Source organism: Leopardus geoffroyi, chromosome C1, assembly GCF_018350155.1.
Source record: "Leopardus geoffroyi isolate Oge1 chromosome C1, O.geoffroyi_Oge1_pat1.0, whole genome shotgun sequence".
NCBI classification, from domain to species: Eukaryota; Metazoa; Chordata; class Mammalia; order Carnivora; family Felidae; genus Leopardus; species Leopardus geoffroyi.
Window position 1 is genome coordinate 77,252,967 of NC_059328.1, and position 24,328 is coordinate 77,277,294.

The window sequence follows — 24,328 nt, forward strand, 5'->3', positions numbered from 1 at the left end:
TATTACACTTAGGTCCATGATCCGACACTGAGGTATTTAAGATCATCTTTGTGTATTTCATGAGGTAAGTGCACTTTTTTGTATATGCATATCGGATTGTAGGGATTCCTGCATATGGACATCCAGTCCCAGCGTTTATTTATTGGAAAGGTTACAGTTGGCTCATTGAATTGTGTTTGTACCTCTGTTGAAAATCAACTCACCACAACTGTGAGATTTATTTCTGGACTCTCAATTCCATTCTATTGACCTACATGTCTGTCCTTGTACCAATGCTACACTGTCTTCACTACTGTGATTCCTGTGTCTCTATAGTAAACTCTGTGAATGAGTAGTAGAAGTCCTCTTTGTTCTTTTTAACAATTGTTTTGGGCTATTCCAGTTCCTTTGTATTTCCATGTAAACTTTAAGATCATGTTGTCAACATATACAAAAAGGCTGGGATTTTGATAGGAATGTGTTGAATTTATGAATCAATTTGGGGAGAAATGTCACCCTAACAATATTGATTGATTCTTCTAATTCATGGACCTGGGATGTCTTTTCCTCTATTTAGATCTTCTCTAATGTGTCCCATCCACGTATTGTCCTTTTTAGTGTATGTCTTCCACCGTTAAATTAAATTTATTGCTACATACATTTTTTTGATGTTATTGCGAATGCAATTGTTTTCTTAATCTTATTTTTGGATTGTTGGATGTGCATATACAGGAGTATAACTGGTTTTTGTGTCTAGCTCTTGTGTCTTGGGACCTATCTCAACCTGTTCGCTTGTTCTAGTATTTTGTCCTAGATTCTTTGGGATTCTCTAGGTACAATGCTTTTTTAAATATTTTTTTTAAGTTTATTTATTTGTTTTGAGAGAGAGAGACAACATGAGCAGGGGAGGGGCAGAGAGAGAGGGAGAGAGAGAATCCCAAGCAGGCTGCCAGCGCAGAGCGCGATGCTGGGCCCGAACTCACAAACTGTGAGAACATGACCTGAGCTGAAACAGAGTCGGATGCTTAACCTACTGAGCTCCCCAGGAACCCCCTGTACATACAATGTTGTGTCATGCATGAATGAAGACAGTTTTACCTATTTCTTTCCAATCTAAATGCATACATTTATTTGCCTCACAGACAGGGTAGGAGGAAACATCCTTGCCTTATTCCTGATCTTAGAGAGAAAGTATTTCATCTTTCACTATAACGATAATGTTAGTTGTATGCAATTGCTCCTCAAGAGTTTTCAGAAACACAGAAAACAAGAGTGTACATCCTGATGATAGAGTCCTTGCTAATCTAATTGGCTTGGCTGAAAGAAGAGAAAGAGAATGGGACAGAGACAGGGATAGAGATGGATATAGAGATAGAATGGTAAAGGCATGAACGATTCATGTGAATGACATCAGCCAAGTTGATTCTGTCAATGGGTTGTAACCAAGAAGGCAAGGAGGGCCTGGACAGGAAATGATAAAAATCAAGACAATGCCCAGTGGCATTCTGTCATCACAAAAATCCTTATCTCAAGATAAGAGTAAGTGCTATCTTAAACTGAGAGCTGGGAAAAAGAGGCTCCCTGAACTGGCATTATCTGTGTGGAAAATGCTGTTGGAAGGATTGGGACAGGATGTAGACATGCATTAAGGGAGGGCAAATCCCTTCAGTATGAAAACAGAGCTTGAAATATTACATTAGCCAAGTGTACCGGCTGCCCTGCGCATTAAATATTCATACTAAAATCCCCGTCAATCAACAGGAACAACCTTGTCCCACTCAGATCTACTAAAGAGAAGCTGTGCAGGTTATTCAACAAATTACAACGGAAAAGGGACTTGGCTTTTGTTGTCCACAATGTTGCCAAAGATGCATTTGGTACTGAAGATCAGACTGTCCCCTTTCTTGCCTATCTTTTGACAGACATGATTGCATTACGCCGGAAGTGTAACTTAACCTGTAAGGGCCTCAGTCTTCTCACCTGATGGATGGAGATCATAAGAGTGCTTATGTCCTCAGAGGGCTATAGTAAGAATCAAAGGAAATAATGTGGGTAAAGTACCGATATGAAACACTCAAGAAATGGGAGCTATTGTTATCTTGAATTCAGGCAGAAATACATTCATTAGCCAACTCATAACCACATCAGCAGGAACCTTAGGCCCCACTGCACCTCACAACCCTATATACATTGGGATGTAGCAAAGAGTTAAATATCCCCCAAAGGGCTTTGGCCTGGCGCCGAGGCTGACACGGGAAACCACGCTTCCCACAGAGAGGTGGTGGCCTGACCTATGGGGCCGGGGTGCGGTGATCTATTGGCCAAGTCTGCTTTACAAAACCCTGCCCGCAGGGGTCTGTGTGACCTGAGCCTTTCCTTACTTGGCCTCTGCGTGACGGGCCTGCAGGGAATATTAGCCGTTCAGGAAGCTGTGCTGTGTGAAGGAAGGCACACTGACCCAATTTCCCGTCCCGCCTTTCCCTCTTGTAAGCTGAGAGATTGTGCACCCGTCAGGTCATTTCTGTCAACGTTAGTCTCCTATCTCCCAAAATAAGGGCAGATCGGAGATTTATATGTGGGCATGGGGTTTAGCACTTTAACATACAGTCTCCCTTTTGATTCCTGCAAGACTGTGGGTTGCTCAAAGCAGGAATTCTCTCTCCCAATTCACCGTGAGCACACTGAGCCTGAAAAGGTTAAAGGGCTTGTTCAAAGTCACAGAGCTCACCCCTGATTCCTCCAGGGCACTACGTGGAGGAAAGAAGATTAAGGATGTGAAAGCGCTTGGCACACTTTGTGACTTGAAAGCACCACGCCACATCCTCGCATCCTCATCAGCCGGACCGGAACACGCAGGTGGGGGGCTATTTATAGAGAACTACGGTTTGGCTTTGGCCTGCTGCACCACTGTATTTTAGAGGAATATCGACGCCACCAATGCTTAGTATACCAAGATTTCTTAAACGTATTGTGTGGAAAAAGTGTGCTCTCACCGTCTCACCGTCATCTTCCTTACCATTAACAACACCATTGCTGAAGTCATGCTGGCACACCATGCACCAGGGCCCCGTAGGGCTTCACGTTCCACATCACATTTATTCCCCCAATGTCAACTGAGGACTTAAAAAATACCTCTGAGAAAGGTACTATTATTATATACCCATTACATAGAAGAAGCAACTGAGGAACAGAGTTTGAATACTTGACTATCGTTTATGTATAACAAAATAGAAACGGCGTTATATTTGGGTACTTGAAAAAGTTACATTTTGCAGGCATGTAAACATTTATTAATTTTGATGCTGTACAGTTTACAGCCAGTTTTTTTTTTTTCTAAGTCTGAAACCTTTTTTATAGGTCCTTAGGAATTGTGCCTATAATGCCTTGTTCACGTCCCTGCGGGAAGAAACCACTGTGAGCTGAGACATGAGCTTTACATAACAATGAGAGAAGGAACTGCGATCTAGCAGATGGTTGTGCTGGCTCACTGTCATGCAAAACATGACACCACTAATGGAGGAGCTCCCAAATTGAATCCTTGGCGGAAGCTTAAAAAAAATACAGATTCTTAGGCCAAGTTTCTCTGTGTGCTCAAGGCCCCATCCCCAGCCCTACCTCCCTCCTACTGGTCTGTTGGGTCTAATCCACCGCCCCCTATTTTTATTCTGTCAAATGGCAAAACAAAAACAATTTAGTAATGAATATGACGTCCTTCATTTAAGGGAAAACAATCCATGGGTTGGGGGAGTACAGCACTCACACGAGCAGTGGAGCCCTCTTGCAGAGGGATGTTTGGGCAAGAGCCAGTGGAAGAGGCAACAAGAAACAGCATGATTGGCTAGAAGATGAGAATTTCCTTATAAGGCTAGCAGGTCCTGTTTTGTAGGGTAAGGTGAGCTAGCCAAATCGGAGTTGGTGCTCTGATTGGTGTATGTTAGGTTTCCTTGGCAGTGAGGCGTTTCTTGTAAATGCAGGCTGACTTAGGTTTTAGATCTGTGACCTGGGACAGGGCACTGTGGGGTGGCCTCCATTTTGTGGGTTTCAATACACGAATTGGCTTTGTCACTATGGAGTGCTATGTAGACATAGCTTCAAATCACCATTCTGTCAGGATTACTGCCCTTGAGTCCCTGCACCAGAATTCCTGGAGAGGCCTTTAGAGTCTCTCCCCTCCCCTGACTTCACTCTGTTTGTAAAGTCAACGTGTCCTCCCCCTTGGCTCACCCCTCGGCCTCGATTTCTCCCTGATTCAACTTCCCTGTCTCCTCTGGGCCCACCCCCTCCCCATTGCCTCATCTGCTGCTCTCTCTTGATGGGCTGGTTCTCTACCCTTTGCCTGCAGACTTGCTGGGGACCCACCTTCTCTTGTTTTCAGCTGGACCTGGACCAGAATTGTGAGGCAGTTTCTCTGGTGGTGAAATACTTCATATCAGGTGCAAATTATGGTCACCCCTGAATAGCTGCCCTCAATAGGCCTTACCCATGCATGCATCTGTTACGGGAATTCATCAATGTTTTCAGGTTTCATCCAATCATCCCCTTCTGACATTATGAAATAAATCTCCGAGGCAGGTAGGCACGGCAGCAGTTTTGATTGAAGGAAGGAGTTTGGGGGCAGGTGGGAGGAGGGCAGAAGCAGCAGGAAAATGAAAGTAATATTTACTGAGCATTTGTTTGGAGCATTTAAATATCGAAGGAAGGAGATCTCAGCGTACTAAGTCATAAGTACTCACAACAAGCCTGTGAGGACAATGTTGTTATTCCTGTCACACAAATAAAGATACTGGGACTTAAAGAATTTAACTATTTTGTCTCAGGTCAGACTATCAATAGGAAACAGAACCAGGACTAGAATCCACACGTTGGAATTGGCCCCAAAGCCCATTGCTCTATGAGGTCATAATTCCTGAGACTACTAGATGACTACTTTTTAACCTTCCCAGATGATCCCTTGTGTCTAGAATCCCCCAGCTGAACTTTAAGGAGGCTGAACCCCGCCTCCGCTGGGCTTTACTTTAGAACATCCTGGCTTTCTGGCTCCACAAAGCCCAAGGAAAGACTTTTCCCTTTGAAGTACAGCTTCTCTCTCAGGTGATTTGTAACATTCGGTAACATTCGAGGCAAAGCACGAGCGTTTGCCTGGTGCATAAGCACAAGTCCCCGAGAACCTGCAGAGATCACGTGGTGCAGTGAAAAGCTGGCGCATGCCCATAGAGGCACGGCTTCTGCCACCAGCCGGCTCTACCCAGCTTCAGCAGCTCTGAGCTTTATAGGCCCCTGCAGTTGGCTGCCCAAGTCTTGTATGGATCTGCTTTTTAATGCTTCTAATTGGGCTTTTCGATTTTATAAGGTTGCATTTGACAGGAAAACTCATTTCTGTTCTTTAGAGAAGGTTGGTTGTGTGGAGCCTTTCGTGTATCAGAAAAACTTCTTTTACACTCCAGAGTCGTCTGTCTCTGACCAAATGAAAATCACGGAGGAGACAGAAGATTTTAAATGAGAGGAAACGAAGGGTGGGTCAAACAGTAACACTAGACTGGGCTCTTGCTTTTAGCAGATAATCTCCAATAATCCACAGAAAGCAAGAATAAAATGCCACAGTTATGAAATGCCCTGAGGTTCTTGCTTTAATCCTTCTTTCCTTAAAAAAGTTATCTGCTCCATATGTACATGCCACTTCCTACCATCCCCCACTCCCTCCACACCACTCCCTCCCCAGAGCTGAGAGATTCATTTATTCAAGGATTTATTTAGTGTCAATCCACAGCCCATCTGCCTTGCACAAAAAAAAAAAAAAAAAAAAAAAAATTAAAAAGCAAAATATGCTCCCTTTCTGTTCTTTCAACACAGGAATGAACACCCTTCCCCCACACTCCTCACTCACTCACTTGCCTCCTTTTTCAGTTATTCTGTGTGTAAAGCAAAGAAATTCTTTGCTTCACTTATCCTTCCTAAACTTACCAAATCTAGGCTTTGTTCCTAGGCCTCTAAAATCACTCCTCCAGAAACACAAGTTTTTGAGGAGTGAGGTTGGACCGAAGTTGGTATTTTGTCAATCAGTCTGTTTGAGAGCTTTTTACACTTGTAAAGTCCTTTCAAAAGTCTTTATGATTCTGGATAAACATCTGGATGCAGGCTGCCTGAGGGGGGCTCAGGAAACTTCATTTTACCTTTCTTTCGCATGAATATTGGTAAGAAGTTTTGCAAAAAGATGACAATAACACTGACAGCAACACTAAGTGGTGACTAAAACAAGAAAATGGATAAATGTTACACGCAGAGGCTGAAGGTGAAGTCCGTGAAATTAGTGATTTTGATAAAACCAAAGAGCCAGTCTCCACAGTTGCTTTTCTCTCTGCTTTTTCTAAATCGACCAGAGGTAGCTTCTCCTAGTCACATTTTCTTTCCTGTGACATCTGGAGACCTGGGGTACTGAATTCAGACAGCAGATCATGAACAAACCAGTAAGCACCTGCTGTAAGAAACAGAACACGCTTCTCGCACAGCATCCGTGGGACAGAGGACAAGCTTTTGCTTTCACTGCAGGTGGATTAGAGGCAGTGATTGGGGAGGGGGTAGAGGGACTGCTGTTTTGTCAGGACCTAGAGACATTCACAAGACTTGTGAATTTTAAGCAGGTTGCCTGACCTGACCTCACTTTGATTCAGGGAAACTTACCCATCTGGGACCATTGGAGACTTTTCATTATTCTAAGGTTCCAAGAGAAAAGGTGTTATGGACGCCTGAGAGATGCTTATATGTGAAAGCAAATGCAATATCAGGAGAGAGGCTGGGAAAGAGGCTTGGGGTGTGTGAGCCTTTGGATAAGAGAGAACAGAATGGTCAGTATCTGGCTGGCCACCAGCCAAAGGACCATCAGCACCAGTGATTCCCAGAAGGCTGGTTTAAAATGCAGATGCTGGGGCGCCTGGGTGGCGCAGTCGGTTAAGCCTCCAACTTCAGCCAGGTCACGATCTCGCGGTCCGTGAGTTCGAGCCCCGCATCAGGCTCTGGGCTGATGGCTCAGAGCCTGGAGCCTGTTTCCGATTGTGTGTCTCCCTCTCTCTCTGCCCCTCCCCCGTTCATGCTCTGTCTCTCTCTGTCCCAAAAATAAATAAACGTTGAAAAAAAAATTAAAAAAAAAAATAAAATAAAAATAAAATGCAGATGCCCCAGATGGACTGACCCAGAGTCCTTGGGGGTGGGCCCAGCACTCCAGAGTTTCCCTAGCTTTTCGGGCCTTTCTGATGCACATTGCAGTTTGAAAATCATTGCTTTAAAAACCATTGGAGGAGCGCCTGACTGGCTCTCGGGGTGGTGAGTTTGAGACCCATGTTGGGTGTAGAGATTACTTAAAAATTTTTTTTTTTAAGTTTATTTATTTTTGAGAGAGAGAGAGAGTGAGAGTGAGCATGCAGGGGAGGGGGCAGAAAGAGAGGGAGAGAGAGAATCCCAAGCAGGCTCCTCACTGTCAGTGAGGAGCCAGATGAGAGCCAGTTCTCTCATGAACTGTGAGATCAAGACCTGAGCCTAAGTCAGATGCTTAACTGACTAAGCCACCCAGGTGCCCCCACCAAGTTTTTTTTTTTTTAATTATAGAAACAAAAGAAATAAAAAAAAAAAAACTGGAGCCAATCTTACCTGTCACAACTTGGAGGTAGATACAGATGATCACTCATTGATTCTAACAAATGAACATATACTTAACTGTAGCTTGTTTCATGTGGGTGCCTAGATAGCACCTAGCCAGGACCATTGGGGCCCCTATTCAGCAGAAAGTGGCCACATGGAGACTGCAGATTCTGACCAGTCCCTCTTAACATCTCTCCTTCTTCATCTCCTTTACCTCCCTTCTTTCGTTTGTACATTGTAAAATGTATAAACTCACTGTATTGCCATTACTTTTCTCTACGTTGCCACTTTCTAAGAACTGTGGAATGCTGACTTTATCTAAGGGCAATACAGCTTGACTCATTGGAATAGATTAAATGTGGGGACAGTTGGCCGAGGCTACCTTCTCTGCTTGGTGAGAGGAAAGGACATTTGAGAAGGTGGGTTCTAGCTGGATCTTGAGTGCTAGGCAGGCTTTTAGCATTTTAGGATCAGTTTCTAGAACCGAGATAGTAAAGCCTAGGCATGGGAGTTGGGCGTTTGGGGTACACTGGAAGACAGAAAATCCAGTGGGTCTCTCAGACTCAGATTAGAGAAGACGAGTTGAACACAGAAAGGATCTTACCAAAGGGGCACCTGGGTGGCTCAGTTGGTTAAGCATCTGACTTCAGCTCAGGTCATGATCTCACAGTTCAGGAGTTTGAACCCTGCATCAGGCTCTCTGCTGTCATGCAGAGCCTGCTTCAGAGAGTCCCCCTCTCTCTCTGCCCCTCCCCTACTCACATTCTCTCTCTCAAAAATAAATGAAACATTTAAAAAAGAGAGAGAAAGAATCTTACCAATTATCTTCATTGATCAATATCAATCATCTTCATTGATCACCATGAGCTGGGTACCTTACTTATTACGTCCCATTTCATAACAATCCTACAAGGTGGAATTCTACCTTACAAATATATAAAGTGAAGCACAAAGAGACCACATTTGTATGGATCTGAACTGAAATATTTCTATGTCTGGCTCCAAAGTCCATGCTCTTTCTTTGTACCAACTTTCTCCGTTGACCTTGAGTGACAGGATAATTATGGCTGGCAGTCACATCCAGTACTTCCTATGTGCCAGGAACTGCACAAAGCACTTTATATCCATCAGCTCATTTACTCTTTACAATAAGCCTATGAGTTAAGTATTCTTGTTACCACTTACAGATAAGGAACTGAAGCCCAGAGAAAATTAGCAAATACAGAGCCAGGTTTTAACCTAGGACTCTGATTCTGGAACCCAGGCTCTTAATCATACTGTGAGATTGTGTCTGTTGTGGAAAAGTTTCTGAGCTGGGGTCCCAGAATCCTGGTACCATATACTAATACTTTTCCTGGATGAAGCCAGTAACAGATCAGGGAATTGTTCTTTCTTCCCTTAAGTCCTCAGCCTTTCCTGTATCCTCCTTGTTCCTCTCTGTCCCAAACACACAACTGTGCTGCATTTGTTTAACAGACAATGTACATTGGAACTTGTTGAGCTCAAGAAACTGGCTGTCTCCCCTACCTGAGTAGGGTCTTTGGAGATGGCAATGGCCCCCTAAGTTCCCCTGACAGGGACAAAAGATTGTTCTTGCAGTGCTAATGCCTGGGAAGACACCCTGATTATGAAACCTCTGGTCAACCATGTTTTAAAAAAACATCTCATACTAGTCTTTCTTTGGTTTAGAAGGTACTTCAGTTCTATCAGGGGTGTCTATACACAACTGAGAAAACATTAGTACAAGTTCACAGTTTTTAGTACAAGTTCAACTAAAAGCATTTATTGAGCACTTATATCAAGCACAAGGAATACTGAAGGGTTTGGGGGATATTTTCCATGTAGAGTGGCCAACCCAATCCAAGTTTTTTGGTACTGTCTTGGTTTTATAACTGAAAGTCCTAAGCCCCAGAAAAACCTTCAGTCCTGGGCAAACCAGGATGGTTGGTCATTCTAACAGATGACCTACATAGGGTCTCTGTCCTCAAAGAGCTCACTGTCCAGAGATGATGTAGGAAAACACATAAAGTAATCATGACAATGTAAAGATTTAGGCGCAGGGTTTCATTAAGGAGGAAATGGCAACTTGATGTATTTACTGGGCCCATTAATTCTGTAATACAGAAATAGTTTTGGGGCTCCTGGCTGGCTCCGTGGAGTGGGCAACTCTTAATCTCAGGGTTGTGAGTTCGAGTCCCATGTTGGGTGAAGAGATTACTTAAAAATAAAATCTTTTAAAAAAATAAAAGAAAGAATTTCCATTCATTATAACCTCTGGGCATTAGCTCATTAATGGATTGCACTGTGAAATGGAAATTATGATGGAACTAATAATTCAAGCAAAGTTTTGGTTTTGTCTAAAATGAACTATTTTCCCCTGTAAGGAATTCTCCCTTCACTCTGTTGGTGATCCAATCTTCATGGGTTTTTTTTGCTACAATATTTACTGAGTGCATCTAGGCATTGTCTCTACCAGTGCTGTCCAATAGAAATATAATACAGATCACGTATGTAATATAAAATTTTCCATTAACCATGTTTAAAAAAAGTAAAAAGGAACAGTTAATATTAATTTTAGTACTATATTAAACCAACATATTAAAATGTTATTATTTAAAAATTTTGAATGTTTATTTTTGAGAGAGAGACAGAGTGTAAGCAGGGGAAGGGCAGGGAGAGAGGGAGGTACAGAATCTGAAGCAGGCTCTGAGCTGTCAGCACAAAGCCTGATGCAGAGCTTAAGCTCACAAACAGTGAGATCCTGAGCCGAAGTCAGACACTTAACCAACTGAGCCACCCAAGCACTCCTAAAATGTTATTATTTTAATATGTGATCAATGTTAAAATTATTGAGGGTTTTTTTGGGTTTTTTTGTTTTGTAACTAAGCCTTCAAAATTCAGCCTAGACATACTTCAAGGGCTCAGTAGCCGGAATTGGCTAGTGGTTATAGTAGTTACAGTTTGTGGTGCCACACAGCCAAGTGTAGAGTAGAAACAGTTTGCTAATTCAAGTCAAAACTCTTTGACTAAATTAATAGACTATTTTGAAGGAAAGTACTCACTTCTGCATACATTTTTGACTCGTCAATAATCTGGATTATCCTGCCACTTGTCCCTAGGTTTAAACTGAGCTGAACACGAATTCTAAGTAAAGAAGAAGGCTGTGAGCTTGAAACTGTGTGCTCTTTCTTAACCATGGGAGCCCTGCTGAGCACATTGGGAAATGGCCATTCTTAGGCCTGGTTTCACAACATCACCAGGTATTTCCAGTTATCTCAAAGGGGTATCATGAAGTTTGCAAAGCAAAATATAATTTAAATTCTTGGATATATAAAAAGCAATTATTGTATGTGCCTCATGGTATGTGCTTGATGGGAAGGGAGAATTGTGAAACCCAGCAGACAGCGAATTGATGTTGTAATCCCCCAAAGGCTGCAAAACACAAACAAAAATAATGTGACAGAGATGATAAAGCCAGTATGAAAACAACATTGAGCTGGGGTGTAGAAAACCCAGGCCTCCCTCAGCATGCTCTGCCAAATGACTTATCTGTCCAATAATGCTGAATGAACTTTCCATCTTTCTCTCTGTCAAATTTTTTACTCCCCCCACCTTTTGTTTGCTATAAGCAGTTCTGCTATTTTTCTTCATTGACTTTCAAAATGGCTGCCCCCTTACTCTTTTTATTTTTCTTTCTTTGTTCGTTTTGCAAACATTTACTAGGTCTTCCTATGTTTCCAGCATTGAGCGAGGCTCTGGAATTGGGGAAGGAATCACAAAAATGCTCACGATCTAGAGGCTAAGCTGGAGAAACAAACAAAAGTGCTGCAGACTGATCATTTCTGGAAGCAAGTTCTGCATAAAGGGTAAGGGTAGAGAACTGTGAAGTCAGTTTTGTTCTGCGTCTGGCTAGGTATGGGTTAGTCCGAGCAGGGATGACTTTACAGTGGTATTACTTGACCCAGTTGGAGGGTAGGGCAGAGACAGAGGAAGCCTCTCAATGCAAACAGGCTGGGTCAGGGAGCAAATGTGTTGAACTTTTATGAACTTTCATTGTCAGTTAACATCTCAGCAGCTTGTGGTTAGACTGGAATTGGACCAGGACCCAGAAGGGCATCAGAAGCAGGCAGGACAGGAATAACTCTGGATGAGAAGCAACTTTTATTGACTTTAACACAGTTTTCTCCAGGGTTGGCCTTGACCTGCCATTCAAAGTAACATCAGTGACACCTCTCACACCATTCCTTCCTCCCTTTTATTTATTCATCAAATAATGTTGAACACTTACTAGATTCCAGGTGTAGGCTGGTGCTAAGAGCAGGAAAGTGAATATGAACAATCCCTTACGCTGGGGTGCAGGTGAGGGAATCACTCACAGGCACGTGTGTTAGGATGTGGTGTCTGCACTGATAAAGACAAACGTGGAAAATGGGGAAAGTCCCCTACTCAGTACCTTGGAGTTCAGGAGCCAGAGTGCTGGCAAATGGAACATCACCCCACTGCTCCCCTGAGTTCTCAGAAATATTCAAGAGGGCTTTTGACTTCCACAGGCCATGGGAATTGGGGACGTGTATAAGGCAGACACTGTACAATTTCACCTGGGTTTTGAGGGCAAAGGAGAGCCCCAGCTGGCATCCAGTCCTGGGAGGGAAGCTATGACTGGAAGCAAGTGATCTCAACGTCCTCACTTTGGGGGCAATGGTGTGTGTGTGTGTGTGTGTGTGTGTGTGTGTGGGTGTGGGTGTGCATGCATGTGTGTGCAAGAACTGGGTAAGCACTCTCAGAGTGGTGCCACTGTCTGTTCCCTGACTCCTGAATCACAGCTTTTGTTGGAACCAGATTGTCCTTAGCCATCCTTTCTTCTTTTTTCAAAATCCTTTCTTTAACGACTGAGAAGTCTGGCATAGAAAGAAGTGCAATGTGTCCTCAAATATTGTGACTGGACCCCATATTTCCTGACTCCCCGTGTCCCTATTGCCATCATGCTGCCTTTCTGACCAACTTTGTGAACAAATAGGGGAGCACAGTCATAGACACAGGAAGACCATATCCAAGCCCACTCTGAGCAAGTTTGGCCAGCACTGGCCCAGGCCTTCTGCTCTGTCAGCATGCCCTGAGCAATTACTTAAAGCTCCACTTCTTTCTGGCTGGAGAGCCTTGTCTGTCTTGTTCAGGGCTGCGTCCCAGCACCTGGCAGTTAGGGGCTACTCTGTCACTATTGATTGATGGATGGGATGTAACTTCATTTAGTTCCAGTCATACAAACCCACACTAAAGCCTCAAGAAACTCTGGGCTCCTTCCCACCGTCAGCAGCAGCTGCCATAGTGGCAATAATGCCCTGCATTCAGATGGCCATTTGCTATTTCCAAACCATTTCACTTGCTTGGCCACATTCAATCTCAAGTATCCCTTCAGGGTGAGCATTTGCCTGAGAGTAAAGGAAGCCTGAAAAGTTGTAACCTATTCTTTGGTACTTTCATTTAGGCCCACAAAGCCTGAAAAACCAACAAATTACTGTATGTTATATAGACTCTGGGGGGAATTGCATAGTTTACCAGAGTTTAAGGTGGATTCTTAAATGTATGGCATTAAAGGGGCTGTTCTAAAGGTAATTTAGCCCAATCTTAGGGGCACTTGGTGAGCACAAACACAGGTTTCTTATAAGTCTTTTGGTTTGGGAATTTTAGGCCAATTTCAAAAGAAATTTTAGGCCAATACAGGCTTGAGTTCACGCCTTCCTCACATCTGACCGGAAGCTCCCTGAGGGGAAGGACCACAACTGTGATCAACTCTGCAATCCAAGACCTAGCAATCTCAGTGGACGGATGGATGGATGGATGCTTGAATGGGTGGAAGGAAAGACTGGTGACACTTTACAGCATCTTCCCACTTCAGAGAAGTTTTGAGTCCTCCCTTTTTTGCCATTCCAGTTGATTTCTTCACATGAGAGTGTTGTGATGGGCGGACAAAAAGGAGTGCATTAGTTGATTTAGAGAACAGTTAAAAAGGCTAGACAGCAGGGAGTTCCCCATAGGGAATTTCTCCACAGAGAGAAAGAAACTAGAGGAAAAGTAATGTTAAAAATACGCATGTTTGTGGGACATCTGGGTGGCTCCTTCGGTTAGGCATCTGACTCCTCAGTTTGGCTCGAGTCATGATGTCACAGTGGTGGGGTTGAGCCCCGAGTTGGGTTCTGTGCTGACAGCATACAGCCTGTTTAGGATTCTCTCGCTCCCTCTCTCTCTCTCTCTGCCTCTGCCTTTGTCTCTCAGACTCTCTCTCTCAAAATAAATTTTAAAAAAGAAAGAAAAAAGATTCAGGACCCTGTGGGATTATTTCAAAAATCATTCTTTTTAAAAAAAACTTACTTTATTGAAAAGGCATTTCATGCTCTTGGTATAACATTCAAACCATACAAAAGGGGATATAGTGAAAACTTATTTTTCTCTCCCCTATCCTTCAATTACCATAGTTCCCTTCCCAAGAACTACTCACTCTCCAACACTAGGGGTATATGTGTATATGTGTGAGGGATAACCTCAGCCTGTCCCACCCCCCAATACACACACACACACACACACACATGAGGTGGGGGAGTCTCCACAGGGGAAGGGACAGAGAGGAAGAAGAGGATGGAGGCCATGGAATGAATGGCATCTGCCCCTCCTGGCTCCCTCTGGAGACAGGAAGTTAGAGACCAAGGTGATGTAACTACGGGAGGGACACTGAGTGAGACCTGGAGCCCAGCCCCACTGCATGGGGGGGGGGGGGTCCCTTCCTCCTCCTCACTGCAGTAAAGTCCACCCAATCTGTCACTGGCACTGGGAGCTTTGGGAACATCCAGAGTCCACTCCCTCTGGCACTTTTCTGATTGGCTGGGAGTCACCTCTATGGGACACAAGAGGAGGAAGAAGGCTGAGGCAGCCTGGTAATAGTAGCTGACCACTTGGGTGTGAGACATGTCCCCTCTGGGGACATTTTGGGGGTGTGGACTGAGGTCACACTTTTAAATGAATGGAGGCAATCAAGCAATACACATAAACCTAAACCTAAACCTAAACGTGCTACTGGGCTACATGAGTTACAGCTCAACCCTGCATGAGAACTCCTCAGAGGGAAACAGCTTGGGCTGGCCCAGTATTCGTCTCCCTGGAGGCTGGTGAAAGTAGAGGATACTGGAAAAACAATGAAGAAAGAAGTCTTGCTCAATGCCCAGATTGTACGTAGCTTAAAGGGGAGAAATGCCTGACCTCTATGGTTGGCAGCAGAAAATGTCCTGTGAATGACATTGGTTACTGCTGTTTTAGTCAGCCTGGAAGAAGCCCTCAAGATGATTTTATCTAGATCTCTGCCACTCATAGAGGAAAAGCTGTGGCCCAGTGACATGCCCAAGGTCACACGGTCAGTACACATGTCACCTGGCTGGAGACCCATCTGGCTGGCAGGTGGAGGACCCATCCCACTTGGTCCCAGCCTGGCCAGAGCAGTTCCCCACAGCCCTGTTAGTGCTTGTCTGCATGTTCATTGTCTCTGAGTTCTAGGGCTGGAAAATCAGGTTTTTCAAGTCTAAAAACTCCACAACCTATTCTTCGTTTCCCCAATAGTGCCTCAGAGGCCTCAGGAAATAGACTTATGATAACTAAACTCTGCTGAGGTTGATTTGTAATCAAGGAAGCTAATAATTTACAAGGGGGACTTATTCTATTCCAGAATCTCTTTACCTGGTAGTAGGCTTGCTTGTGAAATCAAAAACATAATAGGATAGGCAGAGAATGATATAGCAGGAAGAATATATCTAGTAAAATTTATTCAATTTTGGGGCTGGAAAATGTTATCCTTGGCTTAATACAAAGAGTTGCATCTTGGGATTGAATTTTAGTTCTGACATTGTTAGCTGTGTGACTTTGGACAAGTTGTTTAACCCCTCTGAGATTTCACTTCTCTGTAAGTCTGAAGGGAATCACTACCAAATATAGTCTCTTTCTCTTGGATGGTGTGGGATGCACTGAGATTTGGCTTCTCAAATGTTATTACGTGGGCTGTCATTTTTCACCAGTCCTTTGTTGGGTGAAAAAGGACAATGTAGAGGGTTTCCATCATGTTCAATTCATTGAACTATTGAATGTTAAAATGTCCTTTATTTTGTCAAATGATGGTGATGTGAGATCACTTTTTAAAAAATGTTTTTACTGGGGTGCCTGGGTGGTTCAGTCGGGTAACTGTCCAACTCTTGGTTTCGGCTCAGGTGATGAGTACATGGGTTTGAGTCCTGCCGTTGGGCTCTGCACTGACAGTGTGGAGCCTGCTTGTGATTCTCTTTCTCCTGTCTCTGCCCCTCTCCCACTCATATTCTCTCTCTCCCTCTCTCTCTCTCTCTCTTTTTCTCTCTATCTCAAAATAAATAAACTTAAAAAATGTTTTTACTTAGCTATCTAAGAAGTCAGTCTCTTAATCTAGTTACTTGGGACTTGTACCTACATAGGCAGAAGTATTTGGATTAAACAACTCCAGTGAAATAAAAAGGTGTGCCCTCTTCTGCATTCAGGTCTTCTTTTTTTTTTTTAATTTTTTTTTTCAACGTTTATTTATTTTTGGGACAGAGAGAGACAGAGCATGAACAGGGGAGGGGCAGAGAGGGAGGGAGACACAGAATCGGAAACAGGCTCCAGGCTCCGAGCCATCAGCCCAGAGCCTGACGCGGGGCTCGAACTCACGGACCGCGAGATCGTGACCTGGCTGAAGTCGGACGCTTAACCGACTGCGCCACCCAGGCGCCCCTGCATTCAGGTCTTCTATTTAGTTAGTGGTTTCAGTTAATTTAGGAATAAAAATGGAAATTTCTAAAACAAAATTGTATGTCCATGCTTCATTCTCTCATACCTGTCATTTGTCTCAAGAGAGAATGTTAGCATTTGGTGGTATCCAGGTTTTGGTGGCATTTTCTTCCCCATCTGCCTACCACATCAACCTCCGTAGCCCTCCTTTGAATCCTCCAGTGTCTAGTGACTTAGATTATATAAGACCTTTAATGAGGGCGCAGATATTATGACTGAATCTGTTGAAGTTTCTAGCTCGGGTTGGGAGGTTTGTCCAGCAGGTAGAAATAGGAAGAGGGGAGCTCAGAGCCAGGACAGTAGTGTCACTCTGCTTAAGGGCCAGTAACTTCTAGAACCATCAGAAGGGACGGATGAGGCTGCTGAGGAAGACTTCAGTCTGTGGCTTTATATGAAAAGAAAAGAGGAAAAAGAAAGTGAGAAGGAGGGAGAGAGGGAGGGAGGAAGGAAGGAAGGGAGGGAGAAAGGAAGGCCAGAGGAGGGTGAGAGGTGGAGATTATTATTTGAGCCAGGCAAGCTCTTCAAATAAAAAATCCATATGGCCCTCTGGAGAAAACAAAACAAAACAAACAGTTAAACTTTGGGATCTAGATTGTGAGGGACACCTGTTGTGTTTACAGGCAGAGCTATTTAAATAGCAGCACCCCAGGCACCACTTCAGGTTCACACAAGCTTTTATTTCACTCTGAAAACAGGCATGGGGAAGGGAGAAGGAAAAAGAGCCTGGGTGAACTAACTAAACCCAAGGTTGGGTTAGATGAAGGGCATATCTGGCTGCTACTTTAAGCCTCAGGTAACTGTAACTCAGTAAGAGAACCCTGGGGTAGGGACCCTCACTCTACCCCTTGTCCTTGTTAGATAGTCACCTGGTTCCATTCTAAAGCAGCCAGCAAAAACCAAGATTTTCATTTCATTCACAAACTTGCAAGTTTTTTTTTATACTTTTATTTGCAACCTATAGCTGTAGACTGTAATTATTTTCACTCTTGTGGATCTTTTCATGTAAATCAGGAGAGGTTGAAAACCCAAGTATGGCCTTTCTGGAAGCTTTCTGGCTGCCCCCTCCTTGGAAGAGTTGGGGAGAAGTGTTACCAGAATATCTGAGGGTGTTTGCAAACATGGGTCTGGGAAGATGAGCTAAAGGGGGAGGAGATATTTCTTTGTTGATTCTCTTTTTGTTTTGTTTTGTTTTAGTTTTTTTTTTTAATGTTTATTTATTTATTTATTTATTTAGGCAGAGAGGAAATCCCAGGCAGGCTCCCCACTCAGCACCAAGCCTGACCTGGGGCCCAATCTTAAAACGGTGAAATCATGACCTGAGCTGAAATCAAGAGTCACATGCTTAACTAAGTCACACAGGCACCCCTCCTTGCTCACTCTTAAAGGATGTAGGCCCATACTTTTGTCCTGGAGGTAAGACTGTGCATGAATGCTAGGGAGATAGGGAGATAGCCTCACCCTCATATGTCATAGCAATGTTTGGAAAATCTTGGTGATATTTGGTGGCGGTGGTGATGTTTGTGGTGGAGCAGGGAGTTTCAGCCACTGGCATACACAGAACACTGGGTTAGCTCCAGCTGTGTGTTCAAAGGACATGAAAGTTTAGACTACCATCATCTTTTTTTCTGGAGTAGCTTTCTAACTCGCTTTATTGCCTCAGCATCACTGAAACCATCTCTACAGGTTCACAAGAGTTGATCATGCATGTCTCTGCCTGAGTCTGCATTCAGTAGCATCAAATTGGTGAGTTTGAAGTTGGCCATGGCAGGAGTATTTACACACCATAAATCAACAAGTGCCACAAATCCAGGCTTTTGTTTTTCCCCAAAGATGCCATCTGTCAGCACAGCCCAGTGGCTTCCACTCCTGTGCCCCTTCATTGACCTCCTTCCATAGCTACAGTGGGCCTTCGACAGCTACAGCTGAGATTGTTGTCACCATCCAATGTCTTCCATTGCTCTAAGAAAGACCACAGCCTTCACCATGGCTTATGAAGCCAGCCTACACAGTCTGGGCCCTACAGGTCTCCCCTGCCCTTTCTTGCATTGTGCTTAATCTCTCTACTTGCGCCCTATCATTTCTCCCAAAGGAGCTTCAGTTTCTCACCACACATGCTTTGTCTGTGGTACCTGGAGCCATTTGCTGCTCACCAAATATTCACAAACTTTCTCACATCTTCCAGCCCTCTTGCAGTTGGGTGGGGCCCTGTGACCAGTTCTGTGAGTGGACGTGACACAGAACAGAAGAGTTAGGAGCTGATGTGCCATTTTCCACAGCTTTCTTTTCCAGAACAGCAATGGTGGAGGCCATATGTCGAGACAGCAGAACCACAAGATGGAGTAACCTGGGTGCTGAGTCAGCGCATGGAAGACAGCTGTCTTTGGAGAGTTGCCTGATTGTGCATGAGACAGACATAAACATTTGTTCTGTGTGGCCAGAGATTCAAGACAATTTTGTTACTGCAAAATAATCTAGTCCAGCAGTTCTCAACTATTTGGGTCTCAGGACCCCTTTAAACTCTTAAAAATTATTGATGATCCCAAAGAGCTTTTGTTTATGTGGATTATATCTGGCAATATTTCCAGATTAGACATTAAAACTGAGACATTTAAAAAATGTGTACATATTAATTCATTTTAAAATAACAATATAACCATTACATGTTAATATAAATAACATATTTTTATGAAAACCAGCTAGCTTCCAAAACAAACTAGTGAGAATGACAGTATTTCACATTTTTGCAAGTTTCTGGATTAATTGAAGACAGCTGGATTCTCATCTCTGCTCCTGCATTTAATCAGTTGCAATCTGTTTTGTTACTGTTGTTGAGGTATGTGAAGAAAATCTGGCCTCAAACAGATCATGTAGTTAAAAGGGGTGTATTTTAATAGCCTTTTCTGATGATGGTGGATATTCTTTTTGAATAATACATCAAAACTTGACAAGTGGCAGTTTCTTAAAAGTTAGTTAAAATATGGAGGCACCTGGGTGGCTCAGTCAATTAAGCATCTGACTCTTGGTTTCAGATATGTCATGATCTTGGGGTCATGGGATGGAGCCCCACATCGAGACCCTCATCGGACTCCACGCTGAGTGTGCAGCCTGCTTAAGATTCTGTCTCTCTCTCCCTCTCTGAATCCCTCTCTCCACTCGCACTCTTTCTCTCTCTCTAAAATGATAAAAAAAAATTTTTAATTTAGAAGTGAGTTACAGTATGGAGTCTGAAACTATACCAATGAAATTTTCATACACTGTTACATTAAGCCCATTAGGGCTATCTTGCACTTTGAATGGATCCTTTACTCATGGCATGATTTTGTAACCTCTTGCATTGGTTATTTGGAAAAGACAGGTTCACTGAGTTAAACACATCTTCCAAATGTTGACATATTTCATTATATAATATATACAAAATCACATTAATTAGTATCACCATCAACCTCATTGCAGTCTTTAAGTATTAGGAAGCTATTAAGCTCATGGTAGTACGTACAAGTTTTAAAGTTCTAATTTTTGTTTGAAAGCTTGAGTTTTATCTTTGGTAACAAACACTTTCAGTTATTTTCCTTGAAGTGACAGATGGGCTTTATTCATTATAAAACAAGAACAACAACAACAACAAAGGCCTGCCAAGAACCTAAGTTTGAATAACCACAAACTATGGTTTATGGTTTATGGTCAGTAGTTTTTGGTTTCGGTTTCTTTTTTTTTTTTTTTTTTTTTCCCCCAGCGAAAACTGTATTTCATGGTAAAAGCAGCTAGTTCCATTTACAGCTCAAAAAATCAAACGAGGGCTTTTTCTCAAGGCAGCCATTGCACTTTGTATGCAGAAGTGCTTTATGCGTACTTCCCATTTGTCACCCAGAATATTAAAAAGATGTGTACTCAAGGGTGGTGGTTTAATTAAAGAATAACTTTTATTGCTTAATCAAAGGCATTTCTAAGTGAAACTGGCTTTTCTCCCAGCTACAAGTACGTGGAAAAGGAATACAGTGGTTACAAGTACAGTTTAGTGCCACTGCCTTGCTGACACCCCAAAGTTTTGCCACCAGTGCTTTTATGTCATTGGTGCAGATGTCAACCCAGTGAAAAGGAGCAATGACATCCTGGTATAATTATGAGAATAATTTTGACCTTATGGAACCTCTGAAAGGACCTCTGGTACCCACAGCAGTCTGAACACCACACTCTGAGAACCACTAGCCCATCCTCACTAATTCTAGACCATCCTCACTAATTCATTTGTACTTTTCCTTCCGACTGGAATGAAATGCCACCACCACCTCGTCACCAGCCCATCACATTGTAGATGTGATGCTCAGGTTCATGACCAAGTTCTGAGGGGGGGGGTCCTTCCTCGATGTCCTGGGTCTGTTCCCATTTTAACAATATTACATCCCTCAATGTACCTTCACTTACAACAGTAGTAATTTTACACTCACATTTGTCTTCCTCACTAGATTTTAAGCACCAGTAGGATAGGGGGGATGGTGTCAGGGGTTCACTATAACATTTTTTAGTGTCTAGCATGGTATCTGCATAACAGGGCTCAAATCTTAGTTGACTGAATGAACGCGGGGGTCTGAAGCAGCCATGTGCAAAGGCACATTGAGCTTAGATAGGGGCTCCTGTTCCTTAGAAGGACTCTGCAGCCTTGATTAAACTTTAGTTCACTCAGGTTTTCCTACAAACAGGTTCCCCATAAAAAAAGATAGCAGGCCTATGGCTGGTATCTAAAATATCTATGTTTAGCCCTTTCCTGTTTCTGAAGAAGGTATGTGTCTGTGTGCACATGTGCATGCACTGGAGAGAGACAGAGAGAGAGACAGAGAGAGAGAGAGAGAGAGAGAGAGAGAGAGAGAGAGAGAGAGAATGGATCTGGGAGAAGAGACTTTAAAGTCGTTAATTAACTCTATAATGGGGAAAAGCACCAATAATCTCTGAAAATGTTATGTAATCCTACTTTTATGTCTCATCTCAACCTTTAATAAGGGCTGTTAGTATGTAGGAAACTGATTTCCATACTATTGTATTTGCTTCCCTGGTGAAGGTTGTTGTTAAACTCTTTGAGGATAAGGACCATGTCTTTTTCTTCTCTTTCTCTCTATATTGCCCGGCCCAGCACCTGGCATATGAAAATACTCCGTAAATGTTCATTAAATTGTCATGTGGCAATAAGACCATGTGATGGGAAGAAAGGCAAGAAACTTGAGTTGGGGGCTGCCCACGAGGATCATACAGTCCTACCGTCCTCCTTGTGCAATAGAGGCTTAGGTACAGCTGGCCCACCCAGTGGCTGCTGTCAGCCATGAGTAGCAGCTCTGAGGCCCACCTCATTTCTATTTTTTTTATATCCAAGATGTCCAGGACCAAAGTACTCAACCAAGCTGGGGAAGGGTCGAGGCCACTCCCATGCTTCTCAGCTCAGGCTGCTCATTAGGTCCTCCCAGGGAGCTTGTAAAAAATACCATCCTTTTGATAAGACCCCTAGGCATCAGTATTTTAAAGAGCTCCCCAGGTAATTCTGATACTCTGCCAGGATACAGAACCACTGGGCTAGTTGAGGAGAAGGGGACTCAGGTGCTCCCCCTACCTCCATGGGAATAACCTGAAAACCAGATAATGAGTCCCTGAGAAGTTATCATGGCTTCCAGTTGCCATGATGGTTGTCACTGCTAGAGAAGAGTGCACAGGATTGGAGCCATTTCCATGCCTGATTCCTGAGCCATGGGACCACCTTTGAGTAGTTTCAGCCTTGTGCTGCTTGAGTTCTCCCTGCATAGTCAACCTCTAAGGCATCATGATCTCAAAATCCATTGTTCACACTTTTCAGGTACTTGAACTAGAGGCAAGTGGAGTGGTATGATGCCCTGGAAAGACAGATGTGTGATTAAATTCTGCTTGCAATGAAACTCCCAAAGGGAGTCACAGGCTGAGTACTGGGAGCAGAGCTTATAATAAGCCCTTGTTTATTGTTCAATTAGAGTTCAATAGCTCAACAACGCCCTTCTCTCCCTTCTGCTCCCCACCCTTACACCCAATGGTTTTCTTCTAATAAGGTTCTTTAAGCTACTCTCTAATGGTGGGGTAGATACACAACGCGGGTCCAGTTATGCTTTTAATGGTGTTTACACAAAGTAGCTCAGCTTGTTAGACCCTCGAGCCACAAGGACAGGCAGAGCATCTGCTGGGGGCTCTGTTAAATTAACCTTTAGTCAGTTTGCCCTAATTGATCCAGTGCTTCACTCCCAGGGTGTTCTAAGTATTTAAAAGCATGTAATGAAAGATCTGACTAGCCTGGAACCATAGAGGTTTAAGAGAACTGCTGCAGATTCCTTTTGAAATATCTCCTTGAATTCAATATTACTGAGGAGAGATACAGGGCTGAGCATAAATTAATTCATTTTAGGTGAAATTCGTCTCCAAAATGTGGACCAAAAAATGTGTAAATATGAAATAACTTGTTTTATATTCAAGGAAGAGTTGCTGCAACTCTGACATCCCTTCACGTGGTGAGAATGTTTATAGGAGCCTGGATGCCCTGGCAGCTTCCACAGGAGAGAGGTACATGGTGACCCCAGTGTCAACAAATGGAATTCACACGGCAGAGATGCTTGGACTTCAGAGGCCTGTCTCAGCTGGACTGGGCTCTAGCTCTGGCCAGAAGCTTGCCAGCCACAGGCCGACGGAGTATATCGCATAGGGTCTGGAATGGGGGGAGGCCCAGGTTAAAATCTCAGCTTTCATACCTACGGGCTTTGTGACTTTAGTCTGTTTATAGCCTCTTTAAGCTTCCATGTTCATATCTGTAAAGTGAGGATGATGATACCACTCACCTCCCAGCATTGTTATGAGGATTAACAGAGATAACACATGTTAAGTGCTTAGTGTAGCCCTTAGCATATAGTAACTATATAATGAATGTTCACAAAAGAAAAAACAAAGCAAAACAAAACGAAATTCAGTCAACCAAATAACAACAAAAATAGGACAATATGGGGCACCTGGGTAGCTCAGTCAGTTGAGCATTGGACTCTTGATTTTGGCTCAGGTCACAATCCCAGGGTCGTGGGATTGAGCCCCATGTTGGGCTCTGCACTGAGTATGGAACCTGCTTGGGATTCTCTCTCTCACTCGTTCTCTCTCTCTCTCTCTCTCTCTCACTCTGCCCCTCTCCCCTGCTCACTCTCAATCTCTTTCTTAAAAAAAAAAAAAAAAAAAAATAGGACAAGCAACCCTGAAAAGCTATATGAAATTTTTAGCAGCTTAAAACTGCCACTGCCCCCTCCTTTCCCCCCTTTTTACAAGTGTGCTAACTGCAGTGACCTCAAAGGAAACCATATTTAAATAAATATATTATAGGGACCTAAAGTTCAAGTGCCCATAGTAAATTCAGGACAAAATTACAAAGTGAAGACAGGCCCCTTGATCCTGCTCCTCTCAAGAGATACTTCTAGAACTCAAGAGTGTCCATGAGAGTGCTCTTCTTCCAGAGCACAGACTACATTTCCCAGAGTCCCTTGCAGTTACATGTGGCCCCCTGACTGAATTCCAGACAATGGAAGTGAGATGGGCCACTTCCAGGCCTGGCCTGCTAAACCCTCCCAGGTACCATCCTTGCTCTGTTTTTTTTCATTTTCATTTGCTGGCTGAATGAACAGGACACCAAGAACACCAAGAGCCTAAGAGAGGGCTCACCCAGAGGGAAGGGGGAAGGCCCACCGGCTACTTACATTGGATTGTGACAGAAACAAGAAACAAATTCTCATTGTATCAAGCTACTGATACTTGTGGCAGTGTTTATAGCAGGTGGCCTATCCTGATGAGTACAATGAGCTTTTCTATTTTTTTGCTCATGTCTGCAGGGTGGGTAAAGCAC

The 24,328-nt window shown here is 43.4% G+C and overlaps 1 long non-coding RNA gene across 1 annotated transcript; it reads left to right on the top strand.

Annotated features, from left to right (window-relative positions):
- Positions 1-10,483: 10,483 nt before the first annotated feature.
- On the top strand, positions 10,484-23,173 carry LOC123600025. The gene is made up of 3 exons (XR_006713432.1): positions 10,484-10,871; positions 11,335-11,477; positions 22,927-23,173. It is a non-coding gene; the product is annotated as an uncharacterized LOC123600025 (long non-coding RNA).
- The last annotated feature ends 1,155 nt before the right edge of the window (positions 23,174-24,328 follow it).